General features: G+C 39.2%; 1 protein-coding gene across 3 annotated transcripts in view; it reads right to left on the bottom strand.

Moving 5' to 3' along the window:
• The window catches only part of RASGEF1A (RasGEF domain family member 1A), a 171,158-nt gene extending 152,728 nt beyond the window's left edge, over positions 1–18,430 (bottom strand). For 2 of the 3 annotated variants that reach the window (XM_074590105.1, XM_074590108.1), the window contains exon 1: positions 17,903–18,430. The gene's annotated coding sequence lies outside the window, so the exon portion shown is untranslated. The remainder of the gene's footprint in view (positions 1–17,902) is intronic. The other variant, XM_074590107.1, reaches the window with a different exon arrangement.
• Between the last annotated feature and the right edge of the window lie 922 nt (positions 18,431–19,352).

Below are 19,352 nucleotides of genomic sequence, written 5' to 3'. Positions count from 1 at the left end.
TGAAAACAGGAAATGTTGTTTCAAAAAATAGTTCTTAGAGTTTTGAAATAGGGACTTGCCTATCCCACATAGGTACCCTGGGTTACTAAATATTGTGGAGCCGCTTCTGTTTTAAATCACAATGTTCATCCTTGACTGGAAAAATCTCAGCCTTTTACAGTTAAATGTCTTACGAAAACTGACAATTTCTTTAAACAAAGAACATTTAAAAAAATCTTATAGTAATGCTGATGAAGAATGCTAGTCTGTGAAACTAATGTTAATAAGACACAAAATCAATACTGCATAAGCTGATGGACATTTAAGATCCATTTGATAGCTTTTACACCCTTGGTAGTTTTTAAACCCAGAGTCTGAATATTTCCCATACTATGCAGTTATAGCATAGTATACATCTACCTGAAATCTCCCTGAAGTGTTAAGTGGACATATTTTTTCCTTCACAGCAATACTAAACATGTAGATTGTGGTAGTATTGAGAGCTGTCAAACTGCTGTGCGGCCTGCCTGGGGTAGGTGAAGTGAATCCACTCTATGGTATATTAGGTTTGTGAGCTATTTTTAAAATAGAAGCTGTTCTATAAATGTTTTAGGCATAATTAGAATATATTGGGAGAGAACTCCCTATGGAAATAAGCACAGAGCCTGACTGGCTGGTGCAGACTTTCCAAGGTGCTACCTGCCACAGAAATATAAAATGTATAAAAAGCTCAGTCAGCTTTAAAGGTAGGTAAATAAGCAGCTGCTTATACTAGTAAGGTGATATGGCTTGCAAAGAAAGAAAGAAAGGGGATTTGCCCTGATGGCAATGAATGTTTGCTGCTAAAATTGTCAAAATGTTAAAGCTAATCTTTCTAACCCTTTACAGAGACATGGGAAACTAATAGGGGAGGGAAGGAGGAAACACCTAGAAATGCTTCTTCCTAGCAGCACTTGTTTCAACTCAGTTTTGCAGAATTTGAGGAAAAAGAGTGGACTTAAATAGCTGAATGCAAGTTTATCTATGGTTTGTCAGCTTTATCAAACCTACCAGATATGGATGAAAGACACCCAACGGAAACAGGCGTTTTTGTAGTGGTAGAAAGAAATCGTAGGTAGAAAGAGTAGTGCCTTACCCTCTTTTCAGATAATAGTAGCCTGTTTTAGCTAAAGGGAAAGCACATTTGTTTGAATTAAAATAAGGAAAAACAGGACTTAATTTAATTTGCCTGCTGTAGGAATCTTCTGTACAGTTTTATCTCAGGACTCTAGCATCTTCCTCAGGTAGGAATGGATAGTGGAGTGAAAATATGTAATTGTAGCAATCTAAAATGTTGTCTGTCAGGTGTCATGAGAGTGCACTTCCGTTGATCAGTTTTTGACATGGTGCTAGTTAAGAGTTTGGAAGAAAGCCATTTTTGGAGCCTTTGTGAAGTGGTCCTTTGGGTAAGGAGATGAGATATGAATTCAAAATAATCCTTCAGCTGGCTATGTTGTTTTGTTGTTTTTTTTAAGCAAGTGTCTGTACTCATACACTGTGGTTGTATTTAAATAGATCCATAAATTCTCTGCTTATTACATGATACTGTTTGGGAAACTTCATCTGTCTTATTTGGCTGATTAAAAAGCTGAGCAAATGCTTAGGTGTGGAGAACAGTTAATCATCTCTCTGTGTTTACCGTGATCTGCGGTTGATCGTGCCCCTGACTTTTCCTGTCTCTTTGAGATGGGTTCTTAGTTTCTTTATCCTTAAAATGTGGCCGTTATTTCAAATTAATAGTTTTGACTGATATTTGAAGCGCTTTGAAGGAAATATGAAGATGGAAGGGACTAGAGAAGTGCAAGCTATTATTACTATTATACTTCAGCTAAAATTAAATTTTGCTCTCTCTAGAAAGAAAATCTGCCTAAACTAATATTTAATCCGGTGGACTATCAGTAATTTATTCAAAAAATGCATATGAACCACAAAAAAACATGCAGTCTAAATGTTCGGTTGTTGAAGTCTGTGTAATTTAGCCTTTTTTTGTTTGGTTGGTTTTTTTTTTTCAATTTTAAAGGAACCAACAGATTCATCATTAATTTTTGGATTATGTACAGAACATTGTCTTCTCCTTTCCATCTGTCTCAGAAGATTATCTTTTGCCTTGCCTTTTTTTTTTTCCCCCTTCAGAACAAAAATGCTAAGTAATCGTGCAGACAGGAACTGTATAGTCCCCCAGTTAGCTCACTGAGAGAAGCATTAACGCAAATCAGTTTATGCCTTTTAAAGAATGCTGCAATCGCGTGATGCCTTTCTCAGACATGAAAGACAAGGTATATCAAATTTAGAGACTCGTGGTATAGGTATATCCTCTTAAAAACCTTGCTGTTACAAAATGGGAAGTATGCAATAAGGAAAAACAGAAGTGATGGATTTATGTCAGCTGGTAAGTGTGTATTTTGGGGGGCGGAAGCTAGCAAAAACCTGTTAGACTATCCCCAACTCCTGACGATCACATCATTTGTGTAAAGTCTATGCTGCTATTTGTTAATATGGTTGCTATGACAACTGAAAACCTACATCTCTTCAAGGTAAGATGAGAAGTGCAGTGAGAGTGGAAATGCAAGAACCGACTTTACACATACACAAATGCATGCTTTGTGTCTTCTGCCTCTTTTCACAATACATAATGATAAAGCTTTTCTCTTCATTTTCTTTTCCATTCTGGCACGGGGAAGGATAATTGTGAGTACTAAGTGGTAAAATGTGAAACCCACTGGGGAACTGAGAGACTACTACCTGCTGGACTGCCAGCCATTTCTTTGACAGATGGTATCAGGTCTCAAAAGAGTCTAATTGGCTTATCATAGCCAATGCACGTGTTACAAGTGCTTAGATAAAGCCAGAAAATACCCATTAGCTTGATGACTTGATTTTGTAGCTGTGCTTTTAAAGAAAAATATAAGCAAGACAGTACAACCCCATTTGAAAGTGCTGGATTCAAGCCTCTCAGAGCCTGCAATCTTTTGCTGGAGTCCTGGTACAAATTAATAAAAACATCTGTGGTTGATCTCCCAGGCTGGCACAACCTGTGTGTTTGCATAGGAAACTCTCTGCTGTCCCTACTATAGGCGTTAGCCTGCTGCACCACTGGTAAACTGCCAAAGTATAGGTGACTTCATAAGAGCTGTCTCAAAAGATCCCTCTGAGGTAAATGTGTCTTTTATGAGTTTTTCTAAAGAGCATCCACTTCAAGATCTTGGCATATGTAACATTTAAGTACAGCTCCTCTCATCCTCTGACTGGCTTGTGCACAAGGAAAGACTAGGCTGCTGAGCTGGCTAAGGATGTGACAGGTGAAAAGCAGCTTCTAGCAAGGTCTGGACTGGGGAATCGATAGGATCAGCTTGCTCTAGTTCAGTAGGGAATTTAGCTCAGTGGGTCGGAATAAAAAAAAATCTGGTTGAACATACAGGATTTGTTTTGCTCCTATCCAGTCATTTCCCATTTCAAAAGATGTTCTGAAGTTAAGCGTCTTTGAGGACTCTCAGGGATTGTTCTGAGGGTCAAAGGACCTCAGAAATCCAAAGGAAAGAGTGTAGCTGATCTGAAAGTGGTTTTGGCCAGGGCATAACGCAGCTGTACCAAGGATGTAGCAGATGAAGCAATCCTAGAGTTCCAGTCTGCTGTACCAACTGGCAGAGCCAAATGATTCATTGCATATAAGGGGTTTTGGTATTATGTTTTTTATTGGCTTTAAAAAATATGTTGGCCACTGTGCCGTCATGAAGCTCCCTGTAGGTCCACAACGTTGCCTCAAAAGTAACAATAGAGCTATCAGATCCTCAGGCTGATATGTGGTAGATGCCTTCTTTGTAATCGGTCTGAGTGAAGAAGCTAAGGAGATGCTGGTAGATGGTCCATCTGTGTGAACACAAAATAGGACCTATGTTGGCATATAGTGTTGCCTCATCATCCTTCCTCACTAACTGCCATATATATATACGAAACATATATTCATATATAAATATATGAAATAGGCTAATGAATGTTCAATCACTTGGACTTTTTTAAAAAGCTAAGTTCAAACACAGACGCATGTGTCTCATGGGAATTATCGGGGAAGATCAGCTACTGTTTCTAAAGCATTGTCATGATCTGTAAAACATTAATGATTCATATACTGTATTTTAAGGAAAGTTACAGAATTTGGGAAATTGTAATTTTGTGGGAAGCGGGATAGTCTTGTTAATGAGCTATATCTGTCGGTTTTAATGAGCACAAGGAATTTTCCCAGTTCAGTTCTACAGGACTTATCAACAAAGTAAGTCCATTCCTGTTGGTAGGGTTTTCTGAGTTTTTCAGTTTTGTTGCAAGGCTTCTATTGAGCATCCAGTGTTAAGAAAAATAACTAAAACTGTCTGCAGTTAAAATGTGTTTTTTCATTTCCCTTTTTTTTTCTTTTGTCCATTTTCTCATGGTTCCCTAGATAGCAGAGGTGGTTCTCTAGATCCTAGATGAAGCCATTTAGTGTCTGTTTGTGAAACAGCACTGACTTTGCAGCTTATCAGTGCTTGTCAGTACTCCTTCTGGACCTTCCACCCACTATGATTTGCCAGAAGGTGATTCTGGCAAATTTTTCATGCAGATGCTTAGTTAAGCTGGTTAGGAAAGCCTGCCTTAGCCATAAAAATAAGCTATTCGTTTATGTTCTCCATTTTCAAAAATCTTTTTTGTCCTGCATTGAAACTGCTTTTTTCTACTTCAAGAGCTGCAGAATGTGTCTCCTCAGTGGGCAGCCTAACTTAAAAACAATAACAAAACCAAACAAAAACACTCAGAGAAGATAATTGGCTCTGTGTGTCTTTAACATATAATATGCCATTCAGGAAAAAGTAGCAAACATTAAAATACAAACAAAAAAAGCCCCAATCTCTGGTCAGTTTTTTGCAAACTTGCAAATGCAAGAGGATAAAACCCTGAGTTTGAAAGAATCTGTGGGCTTGTCATGTGCAGACCATAGAGGGAGAATAATTCTGAATCTAAAAACAGAATTAAAAGAACTTTTTCCCTGGGCAGTTATTGCAAGATTTGAAGGCCAGACACCTTCAAATGAGTCTGGGCACAGAGATGCTGCATCAGATGGCAGAAGGAAATTATCCTGTGGAGAATGACTTTCAGAGATTCATTGGATTCATGTAGTTACTGTTAGCATACTGCCAACAGGGGCACAGAAGCTGCTTTTATTGATTTACGCAATGAGATTATAGAAGAGTGGAGATTATAGAAAGGGAGTAGACCCAGGAACCCACAGAGTATTATTTGTTGAGCATGATACTGAAACAGAACTGCCTACAAACCCCGATTCAGTTCCACAGTTCCTTGTAGGATTCGGCACAGGTTCACACACCTTTTGCAACATTTGCTGACTGCTTGTGGGATAGATTTGTTTGTGACTCCCCAGGACCTGGTTAGCAGTCTATATGACAAGTAATATTCTGATTTTTGTCATGCTTGGATTTTGTGTTATGTTTCAGTTTACAAGGTGTTTTCAATTTGGACTTTGCTTTTCCAGTTGCTATTGTGTTAGAAAGTTACAAAAATATGAGTATATGTCAATTAGCTGCACTGTTCTTAAATTATTTCTTGTATGGAACCATGAAGTTTGTGGGTAAAAACTTACGTAGGTCCCCTCCTCTGGATAGAAACAGGCATGTCAAAAGGTTTCTCTGAACTATTTATATATAGGGAAAGCAAGCAGTCTACAGAAACCAATAAAGTGGCACCCTGCGTCTCTAAATTAGCAAGCAACTAGAGTTTGATTAAAATTGATAGTGGATTCAGCAAATCAGAGAGTTCTTACCTAGAACAATCTATAAAATTAATCAGCCACAAAATACCACATGCAGATTGGCAAGTTCTTCATCCAAGAAGTTTTAGAAAATAAGCACAACTGGCACTTCAGACCCCCAGCACATACGAGAACAATATGCTTCACAGCAGCTTGTCACAAAACAGCATGCATATTAGCAATTCATTACTCATTAAGACGGCCACATGTGCAATAAATGCACATACATATGATGCAGTTCCTGGGAGTGCTGCTTCATTGTATGGATTGGTTATGGTGTCCGTTGTCACTCAGAGTCCCCTCTATAAGTAAATGCTTGCTTCTGGTTTCACAGATGCTGTTTGGAGCGCAGCAGGGTACAAGCCTGCACAAGAAGTTTGTTGTGATGATAGCTTAAAGGCATCAGCATCAGCATTGCAAGTGCCCATTGTACCACCCCTGGAGAACCCTAAGGAAAGTAATGTGTTTCTTCATTTAGATTTTAAGTTCAGTGGTAAAACCTCAAAAGCTGTGGCAGGATGGGCTTAGATGAGTTCATGCATAACACTGCACCCCAGTAGAGACCTAGCTTGGAACAAAGTTCCTAGTCAGTGGTCATATGAAAAGAAGTTACGTGTGTCTTTAGTTGCAAAAAGGCAGATGTCTTCAAAGCACTGTTGTTTGGTATCTCATTAGTGCTTCCCACACTGCTGTTCATAAACCTTCTTCTGATGTGCTGTACAAGCTCTGCGGAATGAGGGAGTAGTACTCCTTGCAATTTTCAGCTCTAGGTAAACAGTCTTCACCGTAGTATTAAAAATCCTCCATCCCAGGTTGCTCCAGGCCAGTAGCCCAGGAGCTTATTTCCCAAAATCTCATTTATTAACCATGAACCTGTATCAATGTTGGATGGCCTGGGGAAGATAGTTTGTAGACTTATACTGAATAAGGCTTTCTGTTACTATAATGTGATGGTGAAGGAATGGGACAATTTTTTTGTCCAGGTCTGTGATAGGCTTAGGCTGGATTGTTTCATGCTGAGCTTCTGGAGTAACTATGATTGCAAACCAACCAAGTTGCATTTAATTGGCGTATTCCCCGGGTACACAGCGAAATTCTGTCACAGAGTCGTCAAAATCTCTTTTATAACCTTCTTGTCAGTTTCCAACATCCTTACATATTGCTGCAATCCCCAAAAGGGCTTTCCTGGACTGCTAGTGCAGTAGATGCTTCTCTGGATATCCTTCTGAATTGCTGCATATGCTGGCTGGAGTCAGCAGGATCTCCCTTAGTCAGTCCATACATCCAGCCCTCTGGAGAGGGATCCACAGGGGATGTGACCTTAGTGCGTCACCTTAGTGTGAACAGTGGGGTGGATAGAGGTATATAGTTATAGTTTACCACAATTCAGAATATTTACTGTTGTTCAAGCAAGCTTATAAAAAAATATTTTGAAATAGTACTGCAATACTGAGAAGGTAGTAAGGTAGTGTTGTTTTTCATGGAGCCGCCTTTCTTATTGCTCCAGTCTAGTCCTTTTGCTCAGATGATACTTTATGTCAAGGTCAGTTCGTTCATTACTAGAAAGCAACGGTTGATTCTCCCCAGAGTTTAGTTTCCGAGTCTCAGAGACACTGCATTGTAAGACAGTAGATGGTTGGAACTGATTTTAGAAAATTATTGTTCAAGATCATTGTTTATTATGTTCCAAGGTTGCTACATCATACTTTTTCATAATTACAATCTCCACTTCACCAACATGTTTCGAATGCTTGGGTGATTTGAATTGAAGGAGGTTTTAGCTTTGCGTGTTGTTCTTTTTTCCTTTTTTCTTCCGCCTCCCCTCCCCCCACCCCAATTGAAAATTAAGTAGATAACTAAGTCTTATATGAATGCTCTTTAAGTATGGAGTGTAATCATTTGTCTAAATTGTACTGCATGTTTTGACTTTAAACAATTTGGCCCACGTAGTTAATTTATAAGTTCTCATTTGTGCTCAGGCATCAAATGAGTGTTAGCAGATGTTGGCAAGAGGAAGGAGCCTAACCACTGTGCAAGTTTGTGGCCCATACTTGATGACTTCCAGCAAGATATATCATTACTCTCAAGAATTCTTGATTAAAAATCACTCCTCCTCTTTTTGGTTTGGTCAGCAGAACATTGAATCTAATTTTATACCAGAGCTGACCTAATTTTAGGAAACTGAGTTCCTGTGGGGCCTGTATTACTCCCTAGCCTATTTTCTCCAAGCCCATCTTACAAAGGAGTATCTGAGGCTTGCCTTGGAGTCCAAAAACCTTAACGAAAGGCAACGCGTACAGGTATTTTCACGTAGGCTCTTCTTGCTTGCATGAGATGTACCCTGCTGTAACCTTTCCTTTAAGGTTTCGTTTAGGCAGCGATTATCGTGGTTTATTGTCACTTGTGGTCACAGTGAGGGTATGGGGAACAATGGGAAATCAAATTATCCAAATTTCTTTCAATCAAATACATTTCCCAGTCATGCTTATTTTGAATGCCTAGTATTCAAGCCTGCTGGAGTATCTCTCATTATGATGTGACAGTTTAGGCCTGTAAATAATAAATTAAATACATCATACCAAACTAAACAAATGGTTTCTAGGAAAGGCAAGTGATTTTATTCACTCACATCATTATTTATTGCACAAACATTTATACAAATTGGAGGGGGGGTTATCTTCAACCATTTTTCTTGGATCACAGACAATCCCCTCTTTTCTTAAAACAGTGGTGATTCTCAGAGCAACAGCTGGAGAACAGAGTGAGCTGAAAGAAAGTAAGTGCTCCTTTCAGGGAGGCTAAGCACGCCACCATGCCTGCTTCCCTTTGACACAGCAAAGAAATGCCATTGTTCGGCTATTGCTTACACGCTTTTCCTGTTTCAATGTACCTGAGTTGTCGCTGTTGAATAGTATCCATTGTCTGTGATAAGCTGTGAATAGGGGATGATGAAGTGGTGTGGTCTGCTCCGCTCCTGGAAAGGAGCAGAATTAATCTTCAGAATTCCCCATCCCTTATAAAAGGCGTTCTGACAATTTGAAAACTGACAAGTGTGAGCTTTGTTAAAATTCATGTGGCTTGGAAAAAAGCTCTGTTGGATTGCCCATTTAAGCACATTTTTAGGCTGGAAGCTTTTACTAGCTAGTTACAAATATATTGATTTTTAAAAAGAAATTATTGACCTTTAAAACCCTGGAGTCAGCTGCTGCCTGGTTTATTGGAGACATTTGATCACATATATTCACAGACGTGTATGTAAGAGCCGGCAGTTTTGAGTCAGACCCTGAGCAATGATCAGAAACAAGGGGTGGGTGATGAAAGCACTGTATTTACATGAAATATAATTACACAAGACTGACTGCAGAAGGCTGAGATACCACTTACAGCACATTGGTCTGCATTTCAGAGGGGGGACCTTAAACTTTGTTTCCTCACTTCTTCCTCCACCCCCACCCTGGGACAATTATCATACCATCTGCAGTTTGAAAAGGTTGGTTTATTCTTCTGTGCATGTCCCACATGTGCTGTGGTAACAGTTAGTAGTAACTTTTTTTAGTAACAATAGCAGCTTAGCGCTCTCAGAAATGTGTGTGATTATCAGTTTCTGAATGAGGGCTGAATGTATGTACCACTAATTGTTGTATTTACCAGAGAAGGACTGGGCTATTTCTGTTGTGTCTTGTTGTATTTACATTTTCACCTCAGAAAATAAATTGTTTCCTAAATTCAGGCAGAAGAACAATTTTCTGGCTGTCAAAACATATCAAAAAGTAGTATATGAATGGGATATTTGTTACTGTTAGTTAACACTACAGATCTGAGGATAAAAACCAATGCTGTTATTTAGCAACTATAGATTGATGATAGATTAAATACTATATATTGGGTTGGTTTTATATTGGTTTTTCTTCTGGTTTTCCTTTCTTAAAATGCTTAGTTAATATCACAGACTTTCCCATTCCCAGCAGGTTAACTGGTGTAGAAAGCTTGGCTCTGGCATATCCAAGACATTCAGTGAAGAAAGGTTGTGATGATTTAGCATGGCTCTGAGTCACAACAGGTGAAAATCAAATCCCTACGTAGTTCTACAGCTTTCAGTTTTTATACTAATGTTATACTGGCACTCACTTTTCTTCCCTTCATTATTTCTTGCTTCAGCAGACTACAGATCTCTACTATTTCAGTATTTTTAAGGAGATGTTCGCACTGTGTTCTTTTTATTTCGGTGGTTGTACCTAGGTCTTTTTTTTTCTTTTCTGCACCACAAAATCCACCACCCCATACCACCTCCATCTACACGACTATGCTCCTTCTGGATGCCCACCCTTATATACTGGCAATAGAAGAATAAAAGACAGTATGGATTCTGCTGTCTTGACAATCTATGGATACTGAACTGACCAACAGAAGGATCAGAATTCATGTTCCCTATCCTGCTGCCACAGAGGAAATTCATTTGTCCTGCAGCGCTTCAGAATGATGATTGACAAGATGTTGAATTGATTTTGTAATGTACTATAAACTAATGTCATGGTGACAACCATCTTTTGCTATGGTATCTGTTCTCCAACACCACCAGCCCCCATGCCCACCCCACCCCCAGCAGGCATTATCCCTGCTTCCATTGCACAAGGATTGTGAGCTGAAGGTGCAGATGCCCTTGTCAGAAGGTCTGGATCTAAAAACTTATGTTTTGGTTCCCACCCACAATATTGACCATAGGACAATCCTGGGTTTTGGGGAGATGACTTCTGTAACATCACCTATGTATTCTATTTGCCACTTTATTTTGTTCCATTTGTATTTGGATTTGGTTTGGTATTCTTTTGTATTCATTTGTATCTTAATCCTTATTTCTTTACTGATTCTTCCCTAAATCCATTATAAATGTGGGAAATGTTGAGAGTAAAGGTGGGGAGCAAATACTTTTTCTCTCCCTCTCTCTCTTCCTCCCCCCCCGCCCCAGCCCCATTTCTTTCCTTGATTTTCCAATGGGCTCTCTCTCTCCCTTTCTCCCTGAGCTGTCTTCGTTTTATTCATTAGCAGAAGCAATGCTGCAAACAGATTTTTTCAGGAGGCAGTAGGGAGCGCACAGAATGGCTGAGGGAACTGAGGAGTTTTCTCTGTCACTTAATCCTACCATAATGCTTCACAGGGATATTAGTCTCTCCTGGTCCTGATCTCTCCCACTGCATAAAAGTGTCCTTTCATTTTTTTGAATCCTTTATGGTATGTATGCATTTAGCTCTAGAGATCTTTATACACTCCCTTTGCAAGGCAGTGCACAGAGAGTAAACATTTACATTTACTTTTTGAGGTACAGCGCTGATAAACTTTTGATTAATATTAAACCTAGCAGTTTCTCCTCTTTCCCCGTTATGGTATCTAGGAACAATACGCTAAAGGAAAAGCACATTATTCAGGCATGGAAAAAAAAAAGTAATAAAGTAATGTTGTTGCAACTCTCCTGAGACTTCTCGAATTATTAATAATGTGGGGTTTTTTAATAGCAAGTGGTAGAAGTGCCTGTCATCTGTGTTGAATTCTAGCTCATGTTCTCTAATCACTTTTTCTTTTTTAAGTTTCTCTCAGCTTTCTGTGAGAAATGCATTTTGAGATTAAATTGCCATGCTTAGACAGGGTGAACGTGTTGCAAGGCTTTAGGTTAGCTGCTTTGAGTTATGTGCAGGGAGCAGAAGGGAATGATCCCATTCTGTCATGATCAGCAGTTGTAAGGTCCTGCACTTGCAGCCTGTATTATCATTTTCAAGATCTGAAATTATTTTTATAACAATGAACTTATCTATACAAGATATTAGGCTTGACGCAGGTAAAATTGGATGAAATTACAGGGTTGCTGTGGTATGCTGGCAGTAAGACTCAATTATTCAGTGGTCCCATTTGGCTGAAATATTTATGGATCTTTCTGTTAGTTTTTTTTTTCTTTTTTCATCAAATATCAAACTTCATTGCAAGCACAAATATCCAACTTAATTATTTTCAACTCCTGAGGTTTCAAACCCATTAAACAGCAGAAAGGCTCAGTAATTGTTTTATTACTGATACTGAAAGTGTAATAATACTAGTGGCAACAGAGGACAGTGAGGAAAACAATGAGAAAAATGTAAAGGCATAAATAGCATCATTAAAGCTGTTTCACAAAAGATAAACACAACTGTCAGGTTAATATTTCAGACCACAGATAACAGTTTTAATTAACTCTTTCTTCCATTTCCCTGGTGAAGAGACTAGCTGTAAAATTATTTTACTTTCTTAGTAGTGCAAAGCTTTCTGTATTGTTTCGCTTCCTTTCAAATCAGCTACCAGCTATAATGAAGTTAACAACTATAACGTAGGAGATGCTTTCTGCAGTTCCTGGGTAACATAGAGGTCATCGGTTTTTTGGTTTTTTGTTTGGTTTGTTTTTTTTTTTTAGCCTAGTATTTTTGTCAGTTCCCAGTTCTGTTCTGCCCTGGCCTCCAAGGCCAGTAAATGGGGTATGCACGGTTCTTAGTGCCTCCTGGGAGGATATGGCATTGCTCTTCTACACACCACTCTAGTGGTGTCCCCAAGATGGAAGCCTGAACTGTGTCCTGGCGTGGCAGGGTCTTATGTGTTTTATAGCCTGAACTGTGTCCTGGAGTTTTATGGGATAATTTCTAGTTTACTATACATTCAGTATAGTAGAAATGATATAGTGGTGATGGTAAAGTTGTGAGGATGTGGTTGTATGCAAGGCAGAGTTTGTAGGTGCTTTCAGAACTGAAGAAAGGCTAGTCTGCTCAGAGCTTCCATGTTCTTTCCTACTTACATGAGGATGCCTACTTAAATTTATTATTTCTGCCTACAACCTTGCCTCAAAGATAATCAGATGTGATTTGTGAAGTTGCAGCTGTTATTTCTGTTTTGGGGGTGGTTTTTTGCTTCTTTGGCATCTGGAGCTGTTATGGTGTCATACATGCACATTTATCTACACACAGCACGCAGGTTTTTGAGTGGGTTATCTTTTTAAATTTCATGAGAGGACTTATTATGTTTAGGATCCAGAAAAAAAAAAAAAGAGTTTTTTCATTGTAAAAGATGGAAAGAAGTCTGTAATAGAGTTATGTATTTCATTTGCTGTCCCCAGCACACACTTTGTTTGTGCCCTTGTACGTCTTGATGCATTGGTCTTGTCCTGTAAAATTCCAGTATCTCTGCAGCATGCAAATTCTTCCTTTGCTATATGGTTTTGAGTAGTGTGTGTCTACAGGCTCCGAGCTTCCTTAGGAATCAACAATCTCAGTAATTTTGTTAGTAAAACCTACTCTTGGATGGCTTTTATTCTGGTTGCTTCACCCAGATCATGGTATTGTACTCTATGTAACCTAAAAATCACTTGGATGATAGATGCTTCGCTAAACGTTACCCAACATTGCTGGTGCCCTCAGGAATAAGAACATTTTTCTCAAACACACACTGTTAACATGACAAGGTTGGCAAAGACACAAGGAGAAATAGGAAGGAAAAGCTTCATAGAGCTTGTTGAGTATAGCCAAGATCAATTTCAGATATGTCATCCACTGGAATGCTCTAGAGAATGTACCCTTTGCTCTCAGAAGGGTTTCCCTTTGAACTGTTGTTAGTTTATTCACACAGATTGTCTTTAAGGCAACATTCCCAAACTAACCAATAACTCAATAATGAAATTGCCTCAGAAACTTAAGAGGCTGCATGCCTAACATACTTAGTTTCCTCATCCTTTTGGAAATTTGAATTACAATCAAAGGAAAACAAACAAGCAAGCTGATAATGAATGAAAAGACTTTTCACATGTTAATGAAATGAAGGAGAAGAAAAAAAGTATTTTTCTTTTGTTTCGTTTATTGAAAGACATTAGGTTTCACAAGTCCAAATTATATGACAAAGCCTAAAAGTATGGAAAAAGCTACTTTGTTGTGAACACAATATTGTTTTTATTTTGCTTGAGCAAGACAGAACTAAAATGGTGCCTTGGAAACAGCACCATCTGTGTTTTATCTGGGAGAAAATACAAATCACTGCTTGGAATAAATAAAGAAATAATACAGATTTTAATGGAAAAGGAATTAGTCCTAACAAAATAATTAAATAGAAATTGAAAACTGCTGACATTATTTTAAAGAAGAGTCTGTTAAAACTTGTTTGTGATTGAAGTGGATATAATACCTTGTATTTATAGTAGGTTCTGACACTACCTTCATACAGGTATTCTGAGATACGCTACATGTTTCTTACATACTCCCTTATGTTTCAGTTGGTTGTACGCTTCACTGATGTTGGTTATCAACAGTTCAAATTCTATTGGACTGAAAATGCTACAAAAGTCTGGTCAAATTTGTTAAGGAATACCAAAGTTGAAGGCAAAGAAAGCAACAGTACCTCTCCAACAGATTCGTTCATGCCTAATTTACAGGATGTTTGAAACCAAGACTTCTTTACTCTGAGGAAAGAAAAATTATTTCATCAAAAGGTAATGTCTAATCATAAGGGTTGGATGCTTGTTTTGCATAGCACACATGCCTTACTTTCATCCCCATGAACATCCTCAATAGGCTAAGATTAGATTCGATCATAATTGGTGGGAATGTATTACAAGAAGTTCCTGGAAAGCAATATAGCAAGTGTGGGAAATGTCTCCTGTTCTAAAACTAGCGCCTGTGTACAGTTCAACTTAAAATAACATTTTATTGATGATTAATAAAACTGTTCAAAATGTTACCTGTAGATACTATGCGATGAGGAGGAGGTAATCTTGACTTTGTTCAGTGTGCAATGAATAGAGCTACAGCTGCCTTAGTTAGTGACATTAATAACGAACCATGACAGTGGTTAAGTGGGCTTGTTGCAATGGAGAATGAAGTTTTACCCATCTTTGCATGTCTGTGTGCAGGAGAGTGCAGTTTATCAAGAAGCTGGGATGAATTTAATACCTTTCTAGAGGTTGTTATCAAGAGCTGGTATGTTCCTGAGGTATAAAACCTTGTTGACTTATTTAGAGCTCTTCATCTTTCAAATGAAATCTACAGAAATAAGTGAGAACTGATGTGAAGCACCTTCTATTTAAGTTGATTTTTTGAGCTGAAGAACTTGGCTGAACCTTCATCTTTTCTGAATGAAATCAGTTATAAGACTAAATCCACTTAACTAACCACAGCAAAACTTCTGCCTCTCCTGACTTCAGTTTGTAGAGGTGAACTGCCAAGAGGGATGTGAAACTCAGAGTTGAGGGCATACCCGACCACCTGCCAAAGCAACTGCCTGACTCCACTTAGCTCTTGTGCCTGGCTTAATCTTTTTTAGGCTCAATCAGAGCTCCAGATTTGAGCATCTCTGTGTCTTAGGGATGTTTGCTACTGATTCCAGTGTAGCAGCCATGTATCTTACGCCCCTTGAACATGTAGTTACATTGATAGTGGATTCTCTCTTTGGAATAATATAGGTAGGACAGTAGCCGGTACTGCACTAGTGCTGTCCTCCCAGCTCACCGGTAAATGAGTGACCCAAGAGCTAAAGAGCATTGAAAGTGCTTATTTGTTTATTTTAGTGAAAGTATTACACCAGAAATAAAGCTTCACAGAAAGGCCAGCAATAATCCCATTCAACCCATATAAGTCTTATCACTTGGACTGTAGCCAGACCACTTTTTTGACAGGGATATTAAGTGCCATACTTTTCCTTAGTGATTCATGTTGCAACAAAGAAGCCTTAAATTAAAGCATGTGTTTCTGCTTTACAAACTGCTCCTTGGACGTGTGCTGACTTTGCAGCTGCTTCCTGCCTTCTTTGACTTCTGTAATTAGGACAACCGGCTAGCCCAGCTAATGATATTAAACTGACTGGTCCACAAGTTTAGAATGTCATTTATCTCAAGGGTTTAATTTGCTGAGTACGGGGCAGCACAGTACGAGGTTTGCATGCGTGATGGATGTAACTTGATTTTTTTTTTTTTTTTTTTTTAGCTCTGGTTGCCAAGTTACAATAAACTGTTATCACAGTAGATTGTCTGCATTTAAATGGACCAAGATTCCACCTGAAAAGAGCCTACTGATGAAAACTGTAATATACTGTTATCTCTGAAGAGAGGAAAATAAAACAGAAAAACCCAAATTGTGAACAGGATAATTTTGTATTCTAGACATTAGCCAGACAGGCTTAAAAATAGCTGTTCAGACCCTACATGTGCTACAGTAGCAAGTGACTAAGAGCTTGCATACAATAAATAGCTACTAATTTAAAAATAAGTAACATGAATATTATCAAGTGCTTAAAGACAGAATCACAATGATCTGTTGTCTGAATTGCACTTCAGAGTTACTTTCCTGAAAATAATCTGATACTATTGCAGTCAGGTATCGTATCTAAATGTCAAGAAAAAAAGGTAATTTTTTTTTTTTTTAAATGTACTGAAGTCTCTGCAATTGTCCAAATGATTAGAAATAATCTTAAAGCATAATGCTGGTAAATGCTTTCCACTTTTATCAAGTGGAAAAATGTACTGTCTTGTGGTGGAAAATGAGGTAGAATCCATGCTGACACGTCAAGCTGTTGTCCTACCTCTTCCTGAAGACCCATACCAAAATCCTTTACGTTCTCTGAAACAAGAATCTGTTTTCCCCTAATCTATCTAAAAGATTGCACGGAGGGGCAGTAACTAAGGGGAGTGTTTATTATTGCCATCTTTTGAGTTCGTTCCAAAAATATTGACGCTGGGTCAACAGACTGTGGGTCTTGGTGGCTACCTGGAAGCTGAATAGTGTTCAGTGTTAACTGCTGATACCTGTTTGGTCATCTCCATAGATATGATCAATGTGGGACCTCTCATCGTCTTTCAGTAGAGATTCCTTTTCATAGCAATAAGGTCAGGGCAGTACTTCGTGGGTTTAAAAGTCACCTCTTAATAAACCAATTGCCAGTACACAGGAGGTCTGAACAAATAGAATGTGTAAGATATTGCAGAAAAATACTGTATAATGTATACGAAACATCCAGTTAAAATTGCAACACTTTCCACTGTACAGAGAACATGTAAACCAAACCAAATATCCTCGCTGCAGTTAGACCAATAATGTTCCAAAGGTAAGATTGTGCAATTCTGCAATGTGCAGTAGCTAGTCTGATACTCTGTTTATAGATTCAGAAAAGCATGATGGTGGGTTAATTTTAAAGGTGTCACCTTCTGAAGTAAGCCATTTGGTAAAAAGCATTGGATTGACAGAAATGTAGCTGTAGACATTCAGTGAAATCTTGTCATTAAAATCACAACTAAAAGCTGTTAATCGGCCCCAGCAGAAACCTGCTTAGATAACTCTGCTTGAAATACTGTACCTCCTCAGAAAACAGAAGGGAATTTTGCCAGGATTTCAGAATTGGGAGAAGAAGCTTCTCTGTTCACTTTAAATTGCTGTGCCAGAACCATGTACTGTCCTTGCAAAAGCCCTCCTGCAACACTGTTTTTTTGATTCACAGCAGAAAAACCACAGAGAGGAATGCAAGCAGAATATATAGTGCAGCACTGTCTGTGCTTCAGCAGACTTGTACTGGTGGTTTCAGTGAGCACTACTTTTGAAAAGCCTGAAAATGGATCGTATCTATATGATCCTACAAGAATCGCTCAGAGGGAGGGGAAATGACAGGGAAGCGTTTCTGTGGACTGTGGAATTTCAACTCATTAAAGTGATGAAACAACTGCTGTGGGAATGAATCCACGCAGGGTCCATGACAGATGCCTGATACGCTATATTCCCAGTGGCAGAACACAAAAGCATGCCTGATCATTTAGCAATATTGAGAAGCTTCTTGCATTCACAGGAGCAGGTGGTAGTGCTGCTGTAAAAGTTGCATTAAGGGAAGAAAATGCAGTCACTAGGCTGTATTTTGACCTGCCGCTCTCCCCCTGGGCGTAGCTGGGTGGCACGCACAGGGTTAACACCAGAAAGGCACACTGGTGGCATGTAATGCCAGGTGTTCAGACACCCCCCGAATTAGTTCCAGTGCCAGCTTTTGTACACAGCTTGGCACCCTCAAAGCGCCAGGCGGCTTTAGCGTAAAAAAGACTTTTAAATCTCTTACCTTGGTCTAGTCCAGTGTAGCTTTTTGGTTGTTCTCCGTCCACTACCAGAAAAAGAGAAATTAATGCCAGATTCCAGTGAGTCATCCTAAATGACAGAGTAGGCTCACTCTTTGCACCGGCTGCTGGCTGCCTCCGCTGTGTGACAGCTGCCGGCTGGCTGGGGAACAAGCGTGTCCCATTCTGCAGCCTGCGGCAGGGGGAGAGGGGAAGGCAGTGCTGGGGAGAGGAGGTGGGAGAGAAAGCCAGAGAGAAGGACCAAAAGAGAGAGGAGAGAGGCAGAGGCAGGAATATACCATGTGGCTGCGTGCTCCCCTTCCCTGCCTGGTGCTCAGCCTCGCAATGCGCTGCCGAAAAGTTACTTTTTAATATGTGATGCACTCTCTGATTTTAGAGCCTTCCCACTCCTGCCCTCTTTTCAGTCTATGCTCAGAGGAACTTCTCAGCATTTCGGCGATTGCATTATCATCTCTCTCTCTTGGAGGCTGGCATGGATGCTGTATACAGAATACGTTCAGTAAAGGGTGTCTGTCTTGTGGCTGTGTGAAAAGCAGCCACTTGGTTTCCTGCAGCAATTTTATAGGCTGTTTATCTGAGAGTGGGAAACCAGGGGCAAGGGTGGTAATTCTGGCATCAAAGGAAAAAAATAGAAAAAGATATTGGGAAGCTCAAAATTGTGGACAAGATTGTTGGGGAGGGAGACATTTCTTGGTTACTCTTAACAGAAAGGAAAGTTGGGGTAATTTCTGAGCCTCTGGTTTATCATACTCTGATGTGTCTCTGCAGATCAAAAATCAGTGCCAGAGATAGGACCCTTCCTGGGGATTCCCAAAATAAATCTCAAGAGGAAAGCGCAAGCTGTTGGAGTGGGTAGCATTGCACTAAATGGAAGAAATTTCTCTGGGGAAACACTGCTAGTTTCTAATCACCCTGAGTCTCCAAAGTACAGTTTAGTCATTTCCCCACACACTCCCCTTGTATGTATATGTCTGTTTATACAAATATTTTTTTAGGAAACTAGTACAGGGCAGCTTCACAGAAGTTGGTGATTACTGCTAAATACTTTAGTGTCACTGGGGAAGAGGAAGAAGTCCTTAGGTTCCCACTGTTTGCTAACTAGTTCTTAGCCTCTATCAAAGTGTAAGTCTGGCAGGCTTTTGCGGACTTTCGAAGGCTCTTTATTAAAACATTTGTAGCAGAATCTCAAGGAAATCAAAAGTGCTGCTACCTGTGCATCAAGCTATGTTCAGATGCTCTGAATATTTGTCAAATTTATCTGCATCTAAAAAGGGTGGTGTTTCATATTTTATATTCCTGCAGTGTGAACGTGAGTGGATGGTCTCAATCCTGTTTAATTGGCACATAATTCCCAAAGAAAACTAGGGAAAGAAATAACAGCATAAAGGTGGAAGAGCTAAAATGTGCGTGTATTCTTGATTAGAAAACTGAATG

The sequence above is a fragment of the Larus michahellis genome, chromosome 6 (assembly GCF_964199755.1).
Source record: "Larus michahellis chromosome 6, bLarMic1.1, whole genome shotgun sequence".
NCBI lineage: Eukaryota > Metazoa > Chordata > Aves > Charadriiformes > Laridae > Larus > Larus michahellis.
The sequence above is the reverse complement of the archived record's forward strand: the minus strand, read 5'-3'. Positions and strand labels throughout refer to the sequence as shown.